Source organism: Hordeum vulgare, chromosome 5H (genome assembly GCF_904849725.1).
Source record: "Hordeum vulgare subsp. vulgare chromosome 5H, MorexV3_pseudomolecules_assembly, whole genome shotgun sequence".
Lineage (NCBI taxonomy): Eukaryota > Viridiplantae > Streptophyta > Magnoliopsida > Poales > Poaceae > Hordeum > Hordeum vulgare.
The window spans coordinates 355,245,445-355,254,813 of record NC_058522.1 but is presented as its reverse complement, the minus strand read 5'-3'; the positions used below and the strand labels follow the sequence as shown (position 1 = coordinate 355,254,813).

The 9,369-nt window shown below is 47.1% G+C and overlaps 1 long non-coding RNA gene across 2 annotated transcripts; it reads left to right on the top strand.

Moving 5' to 3' along the window:
• Positions 1-266: 266 nt before the first annotated feature.
• Positions 267-9,106, top strand: LOC123398073. 2 transcript variants are annotated; one of them, XR_006610065.1, is made up of 3 exons: positions 267-727; positions 2,702-2,789; positions 9,067-9,106. It is a non-coding gene; the product is annotated as an uncharacterized LOC123398073 (long non-coding RNA). The 2 variants fall into 2 exon arrangements; XR_006610064.1 differs by lacking the exon at positions 9,067-9,106 and having other exon boundaries at positions 2,702-5,835.
• Positions 9,107-9,369: the final 263 nt, after the last annotated feature.

Here is a 9,369-nt window from a genome sequence, read left to right as displayed (position 1 = left end):
CCCTTCGTGCCCTGCAGCGTCGACGCTATAGCCCTTGGCGGCTAGCCACCTGCCACGTCTGTCCCCTACCATGGACGGCGTCGTCCAAGTCGTCTCCGCTCGCCAGCTGCCCCCTCGAGCAGTGTGGATCTCGTCGGCTAGCCCCTGGCGATGTTGGCCTTGCCACGTCGCCCCTCCGACGACAGAAGCGGCGAGTCACCGTGCTTATCCATAGCCGTCGCGGAATCAACCTTCGCTCGCCTATAAGAGGACCCCCTCGAGCCCTATGCCACCAGAACCGCCACCCCGCACTTCCCTTTGAACCCCGAAGCAATTAGACCACCCTGGGAGCTCGTCTCCTTTGCCTCCAGCTGAGGCACGAGCACCCCCTTCCCATTATAGCCACCATTAGCTTCTTACCGACCCAAAAACCCATCACTCGTTCCAATTTTGCTCGAGAACCAGTGAGTGTGACTCCCCCTATAACCCACAATGTTCGTCCGCCATGGTTGATACCTTGCTCATCTTCGAGCTCTCCGACGGGCGTGAGTGGCATCCCCTGAAGCGTCGTGCCTCCGTGCACATTTTGGTGGCCGTGGCACCTCAAATGGTGGTGTGTGCCGCCTGGTATCGCCGCCGAAGCCATTCTCTATTCTAGTCCACACACGCGTGAGGTAGGAGACAAACCCGACACGTGGGTCCCACCTGTTGGTGACCAACCTTCTTCACCGTCGGCACATACCATTGGGTACGTTTTCCCTTCAAGGAGTCGTACAACACGGAGTGCTCTTTCCCTATTGAAAAAACGCATTCCCGTTGGTACGAGTTCTCTCTTCCGAAAACATATTCTCAACAAAGCGTTTTTCTTTTTCTATGTATTTCAAAACTAGAGATTCGACTGAAGTTTGACTGCCTCTAGTTTCTAAACTATAACTCCAAATGAGTTGATTCTTTTTCCCACATTTCACAAATTTCACCTAGTTTATTTTAGTATTTATTTGAAAAATTTCCAAGCAACTTTTCAGCATTGTTTAGAATGGTGTGTTAATTTGCATATTTTAAAAAATAGGGAATGAAGGGAAGATTAAACTTTCAAAAGTTTTGGAGTGCACCCTACCTTTGTGCATACTCAAGGCAAGCATCTTGAACACTAATAGGACTTGATTGTGTGGTTGATTGTGGTGGTGCATGATATTCATGGCTATAGTGTTGAATTAAACATTTTCATATGGAGATCTTTCATGCATAATTGCAAATGGTGAAAATTTAATTTTTGTTAAACATGAAGTGCATGTGATAGTAGTCACCTTTACATGCCACCCATGCGTGTGCTAGCCGGATGAAATCAGGAGAAATGTTATGTCTCGGGTAGACACGACCATGGGATGGGTACTCCGTTATGACGGGGATGATCACTCGAGGCATGATAGAGCATGATAGGAGTGACTCTGTCCGTAATTGTGAAGAAACTATGTTGTGCTAATCATGGAGGGAACACATAAACCACTTGAGTCGACCTTAGATCGAGTCTTGTTCCAATAACCCCCATGCTTGTTTCGTACTGCCACTTGAACTTGCCACAGGTAGGGTACGGTTTAGGAAGTCGTCAACCCCTTTCTTGGCACACACCGTACAGAGAGGCCATAGTGAAAGATACCAGTGCCCCCTGGTAGGCATGTCACTTGGTCCGGGTATTTCGATCCCATGCTAATTGAGATTGTGGTCTCCTCACTTAGAGTTTTACTTAACGAGTGTTGTGGGTGATTCGAGGCATCGGGAAGTTAAATTGGTGTGTGCGGATCAGGTGTATTTTTTATTCAAAGACCGTAATCGGAATTAGTTGACATCCATGGTTGACTAAAGAAATCCATTACTCGTGGGTAAAGAGTACACCCTTTGCAGAGTTTAATATCTATTCGAATAGTCGTGTGTGCGGTTAAGGACTACACTGTGGGATAGGTTAAGTGTCGGTCTTGGAGTCAGTCTTTGGAGGAATTAACCGAACCATGAGGACAATCATGAATCATGATGGATGATCATTATCATTATAGAATTTGCTTTGGACTAACCTCTTCTTGTATATGAATTTTTGAGTGTCCCTCGAAAGGTTCTACCTCCTCGATACTCATTGTTATTATTATTATCTTATAAACCCTTTTCATGGTGTCGCTCATACGCCCGATTCTCGGACACATGTTATTATTTTCTTTATAAGCCCTTTATGTGGCATCGGCATGTTATTATTTTCTCTATGATCCCTTTACATGACGTCGCTCAAACGTCCGAATGTGGCACGCATGTTATTATTTTCTCTATGGGCCCTTTGCGTGACGTTGCTCCAGACGCACGACTGTGGCAACTCTTATTATTTTCATATAAGCCCTTTTTGTGGCATCGTTCAGACTCCCGATTGAAGCATGTTTTTATATTTTTACCCTTTCAAGGCATCGCTTCACACACCTGATCGAATCGTTCTATTTTCTTGGAATCTTTGGGAGCACTACAACCCGATGTTCCATTTTATTTTATTCTCATTCTTTGATTGCTTACTTATTTTCAGTATGGATAAATTACCTGCTTACTTGTATCTTATGACTGATTTACTATCTGTAAATAATTATAGTGCATGCAATTCACGTGTTGTATTGTGTCTGTTTTCATGATGTTTGCGAGTACATTCAAACGTACTCACTCGCTTGTCCCTGGCTATTGTCTTGGACAGATTGCATATTTGGAGAGGAGCACTATGACGACAACCTCCGGAACCTAGGCATCGAAGATAGCGGACACGCGAGATAGGAGTTATCCAGGTCAGTCTATGAATCGCTTCCGCCATCAGCCACTAGAAACCTTTGTTGTACTCCATAGACCATCATGGTCTTGTACTCCAAATTTTGTAAATGCTTGGATATTTTGTATCAAGGATGTGTCCATCAGCTAACCTTGGATATTTTGTATCAAGGATGTGTCCATCAGCTAACCTTGGTATCAGTAATCTCGGGGATGGTGAGCACAAAGGTCATTTTTTGGGAAATTTATATCTCGGAAATCCGGCCCTGATAACCTTAGTATCAGAGCCAGTCTAACCATTGGCTAATCCTATCTTAGCCGGGTCAATAAACCCTAGGTTACCACCCATCCAAGCCTTATCCTACCCATAGCCAAGCCTATCCTAACTGATAGCATGTATAGTGATAATCATCACCTTTCAGCAGCCGATGCCCAACCGATGAGACTAGCCGAGCGGTCACATGCCTGTGACCAACACCTGAGTTGTCCCATCCGCAAGTGTGCAAGAGAAGATTATGTTTTCTTTCTATAAAGGAAACGTTTTCTCCAACCCACTACACCACAACCACCTTCCAAATCCCAAACCGCCAAGATGTCGGTCCCCGTTGTATACAATGAGACCACCGCATCTGAGCTTGGAGATTTTGTAGATGTTCTTGCCAACCTCAGCTGTCGTGGCTTTACCATAGAAGAGCCCCTGGAATATGTTGTGTACCAGCAGCACACGAGTAATGGCATCCATCACTTCCGGGCAATGGTGCACATCTACGACAGGGGTATCTCGCCAGAATGCCCTTACCAGTTCACCAGAAGGACAACTTCCTATGAGCCACAAGCCATCCAGCTAGCAGCTCAACAGGCTATAGTTCAAAACCGGCACGTGTCATCGAGGGTTAACTGCCGCTCGTTTTACTACTACCCCTAGCCATGAAAGTAATACTAGGCCGCTCCAAATCGCCAACGGAGACCATGAGACGGACCCCACCCCGTTGCATCTTGTGCGCTACATGAGAGCACAAGAGGCACTGTTCAAGTAGGTCACCGTCGACCTGATTGCAACTCACGGAAAGCTAGCTCGCCTCACCCCGAGAAGAAGAGAAGCTGCACCCGATGCCACCAAACCAATGATGTTGTTCGGGAGATCGATCGAGCCCTCGAGGTCTATGCCTGCTGCCGACCCAAATCATGCGTCCGTCTCCGTGGAAGAGCTCCGTCACATTTTGGGGATTTTCTCCAACGGGACGGTAACCACCGCACCCCGTGATGGACATCATCGCTACCCCAGCCATGTAACTCCACATTCTACCCGAGTCGACCGCGACATCGAAGTCCCAGAAGCCTCGACGTCCGCAAGTCCCGCCCGACTAGATGTCAAGGAAGTAGACTAAGCCACTAGAGTAGTAACCCAAATTTAGTATTCCTACGCCCTGCAATATTGTGAGCTTGTATTTTCATGAGTAAATTGCAGGACATTTGTGTACCATTATTTTTAAATAGGACCACCTGTACCTGTGTAAGTATCTTTTGACTTCTATCTATAAAGAAAAAATTGGGTGAAACAACCAGGAACCAACCTGGTCGACAACCATAGTAATATGTCACATTTAGTGAATTATATGTGTGGCTTTGACCCGACCACGTTAGAGCATAACGACAACCGAGATCGACCACCCTGAAATGTGTGCGCTAGCCAAACCCTATATAAGGAGTCACCCAATAACCATCCCCAGCGCCCTCACCTTGTGCATTGCCTTCACAACCATTTTTCCCCATGTCGCGCCTTGGGATTCATTTGAGAACCCCGGGGAGTTTTGCTAAGATATTGTGGGATTTTACCCACAGTGCCATGGGTTGTCCCCACCGACCCTAGTACGAACTGTTCAAATTAAGGATCACTTCCACCACCACAAAAAATTGGGCCGTTGCGCAGATCCCACCAGTAGATCCAAACCAAGACCCTACGAAAGTTTCCTTCATCGGGAAATGTATGCCCACTCCAGAAATGGTCATAGAGGTTGCTGCCTGCGAAGCAATTACCCGCCTTCAATTTGCAGTACCCTATGCCAGTGAATTGGGGTATTATTACTTTTCGAGCCCTGTAGCACCCAGAGAAGCAGCGTCTTTTCCCAGCACCCGAGCAAAGAGAGATTCGGTGTTATCAAGCTTGTGCAGTATGTCATCGCTCAAGAGCGTTTGACCCAGCAAGTGATGGATTTCCTTCATACCATTGTTGTTATGAATCCTCATATCGCCATTGGCAGGCCTCTAAGGCCAAACCAAGAAGGACACGTTGTGCGAGTCCTCCATCCGCTCTCCCCGAAGGACGAAGGATATACCCCACTCCCGGGAATATTTCCTCATGACCTATATTTTTTTCCTGTACCGTAGACGCCATGGTTGTAATCATTAGCATAGCTTTTGATTGTATGATGTGATATCTGTGTTGTGTTTTATAATTTACTATATGGGTATCTTATGTCAATTGCAGTTGTTTTGTTGCTATGATTTGAAAATCGATTGTTTCTTATTGTAGCAAATCTCAGGGTGAGATTTTATTAAAAGACCAGTGCGACAAAAACTTTTCCAGCATAAATTTAAATTGCATGCCCTCACGTGGTCCGGCTCACATCCACACTAGAGTTGCACCAATTATTAACTTTTTCACTGTAACCACGTCACATAGTGTGAGTAGAATATTTATTCTCATGTTATTACTGGATTGCAGTGGGAGTAAAGCTTTTGCTACCACCTTAGAAAATCTCAAGGACAAGATTTTTCTTAAGGGGGTAGAGTTTGTAACACCCCAAAAAATTTATCATGTTTTTATTAATTAAAATTTTGTTAGGGATATTAATTTTTATTTTCTAGATCCTCTATTGGTTTTAGAACCATCCTTTTTCTTTGAAATTATAAAATTTTCCCCTCCAAATAGAAACCTTTGAAAAATATTGTGCGGCTTGAATGTTTGAATTAAAAGTATTTCATTTCATTTTTAAAAATTCAGGGAGAAATATTTTTATAATGAAGCTTGCCAAATTTAATTATTTTAATGGCCTTTTTGAATTCTTTAAAGGGCCTCCATTGCACTACAACCATTTTAATTATTCATTTAAAGACCCCATAAAAATTTGGAGATGTCTTGTGATGCCTATAGATCACTCTTATGCAAAAACCCATCTTGGCCTTTTGAAAATTTTGAGCAAACCATGCTCATCTGAATTATGTTCCAGTTTAGTGGTTTGAACTGCAACCCTATTTTATTTTCCCATAATCATCATGAGATATTTCCTTCTTACATTCCACCCTACCAACCCCTTAAGTACATGAGTTTAGCTCCATTGGACTATTTTAAGCCCATGTAATTAACCTATGGAGTTCCTGTCTAGAAATGAAGTTTTGTAAAACTTGCACTAACTAGTTTCTGTTTTTCTCAAACTAACCATGCCATCCTCATTAGCACCTAAAGAGGCTCCATCATTCTGTCGAGCACCCTGGGTGCATGGCGGGATTTGGCATGCTCCTAACCTTGCCTTAGAAACTTGTTTCCCTGGCCTAACTAACATGTCCCCTAGCCTTCCCTTGCCCATAAACCTAGAACAGTCAAGCCTCAATTGCATCTGAGCCCCCTGGCGTATCCTGGCTTTTTGTTGAACACCGGATGCACATGCTCGAAACACGAGAAGAGCACGCGCATTGTGTTGGGGAACATTGCACGGGAAACAAAAAAATTCCTACGCTCACCAAGATCAATCTAGGAGATGCACATCTACGAGGGGAGAGATTGTATCTACATATCCTTGTAGATCGCTAAGAGAAACCTTTAAAGAACGCGGTTGATGTAGTTGAACGTCTTCGCGATCCAAATCGCAATTCGTCCCGTGATCCCATCACGATCCATCCTGATCTAGTGCCGAACGGACGACATCTCCGCGTTCAGCACACGTACAACTCGATGGCGTTCTCCGCCTCCTTGATCCAACAAGCGAGGAAGGAGAGGTTGATGAGTTCTCTAGCAGCGCGACGGCGTGACAGTGGTGGTGGTGTTGTTGTCCCGGCAGGGCTACACCTAGATCTATCGAAGCTGCGAAAACGATCTAGGGAGAGAGAGGGGCGCCAAGGGCTTCGTGTGTCCTCTCGGGGTGCCCCTCCCCTCTATATATATAGGTGGAGGGGCGTGGGTGTGACAGCCCGAGACCGACGCCCCAGAAGATTTCCCTTTTTATTCCGTTGCCGTCCTGTGATTAGGTTGTCTGTTGCATTCATCTTCGCATCATGCACATCATCTGCATTGCATCGGCACTCCGTTGCCGCCAGTTTTCAAAACTTGCATCCGTTATTAGTTGCGGTTCTCTTCGTTCTCGTCGTTGACCGTGTTGAGCCCGACCACACACGCACGTACCCGCGGCATCGTTAAAATATTTGGTTTTAAAAGTGTGTATAAAATATTTCCGGATTGAGTCGAAACTTGGCGTGCGGTCTTATTTTAATATAGGTAGGCCGCCTGCCAATTTTCGTCGTAATCGGAGTTCGTCTGGTACCCGAACGGTCGACCATAGCGGCACCGTCTTCGGTTATCGTCGGACGTTTTTCGGTTTTAAAATATTGTTGCCGGGTCGCACCATTCCCATCTCGTATCAGCCTACACCCCTCTACACGGCCTAACCTAACCCTAGGACGTTTCCGGAGCGTCCGATCGAGATTGGAGAGTCCGAAAACGCCCTGATTAGCTAACCCTAGCCCATGTGTCTATAAAAGACACCAAACTCTTCTTCCACCTCGGTTCCCATGCCACCCTAACCCTAGCCGTCGCAGCCTCCTCCCACCTTCTCTCTCCTCCCAGCCGCCAGGGCCCGCCAGGCCCGCAGCAGGCCCTCCGGGGCCCGAACCACCGCTGCTAGCCCGCGCACCCAAGCGCCTTCACCCCGAGCGCTGCTCCCGCTCGGCCATCACCGAGGCAACGCCAGCGCGTTCAGCTCCCGTCACCTCCCCACGCAGGTGCATCACCGGACCGCCGTGCCGCCCTTGCAGCTCGTCGGAGCTCCACGAGGCCGCCTCGCCTCGCTCCTCTCCCTTCTTCTTCCTTCCTCTTCTTCTCCCTCACGACCTCTCTCTCTTCCGTGAGCCCCGACCAAAGTCCCTACGCCGCGTGGTGCCCTGCCGCCGGTGATCCAGCCGCTGTCGGAGCCCGTCCGCCGTCGGTTCCTACTGCCGAGTTCCCCCGCACTGCCCCGCGCCAGCGCCACAGCGCCCCGCCTCCTCGATCCAATCGGATAGGGACGGGTAGGAGCGCCTGGCCGTTGACCGCGCCATGCCAGACTGCGTCCCCGTGGGCCGCCTCCCTGCCTCGCGCGCTCGACCGCGCCAGTCGCCCCCTGGGCCGGCCAGCTTGCCCCTCCGCTGGCCCAGCCGGCCTCCCCTGGTCTTGGCCCAGTCGAACCAAGCCGGCCTGCTCACCTCCTCTCCAGGCCGGCCCAGGAGCCACGGTGAGCTGATTCCCCCCCAGCCGTCTATTTAGCGCCCGTGCGCCGTTTAGCTATCCCGCGCCCATGTCCTGTTTTGGGCCTGTAGCCAGATTCTGCCCAGTAGTATTATTTTAGGTTTTTTCGGATTTATTATTTTCAGGAAAAGAAGTATTTTAAAATGGTCGCAACTTTTAAACGTGCATCGGGTCGGAAAGAATTATATATGTAACTTGTGTAGAATTTCACGTAGAACATTATTTTGCAACTTGCATGCATGTTTGGAGTGGTTTGACCGTCGTTTTCCTAGAATATATGTGATGTCCTATTAGGGTTATATTTCCGTAGCTATTTTTGTGCGCGTCCGGATTGCTCAAATTACATCGATAAAATGTTCATGTTGTTCGGGACCCTTTGCCATGTATTTTAGAGTAGTTGCTTGCATTTTTTGCATGTAGGAGCTATCAATAGTTTGCTATATCGTGTTTAGGACATATTCTCGCATATATGTGTGACGTTAGTTTTATTTTGCAACCCCACATATTATATATGTTTTCAGGGTAAAAATCCGTATAATTTAACTGTGCAATTAGTTTTTCCTTTCGAGTAAGTTAGTGCGCGTGATATTTCTGCCATGTTGCCCTCTTGTCTATTTTGTGGAATTTATTCCGTGCATGATTGATACGTCTCCAACTTATCTACAATTTTTGATGGTTCCATGCTATTATCTTATCAAACTTTGGATGTTTTGTATGCCTTTTATATTTTTTTGGACTAACTTATTAACTCAGTGCCAAGTGCCAGTTCATGTTTTTTTCGTGTTTTTGATCCCTTTCAGAGGAGGATTTCAAACAGTGTCCAAACGGAATAAAACTTCTAAAAAGATTTTTTCGAAACAGAAGATACGCACGGGACGTGAGAACCAAGGCAGAGGCCACCAAGGGACGCCACAAGCCCCCTAGGCGCGGCCAGGGGGCCCGCGCCTAGCAGGCTTGTGGGTCCCGTGTGGCTCGTTTGCCCTACCTCTTCCGCCTATAAATTCCTGAAAAATCCAAAACTGCGCGAGAGATCCACGAAAATACTTTTCCGCCGCCGCAAGCTTCTGTCTCCGCAAGATCCCATCTAAGGCACGTTCTGGTGC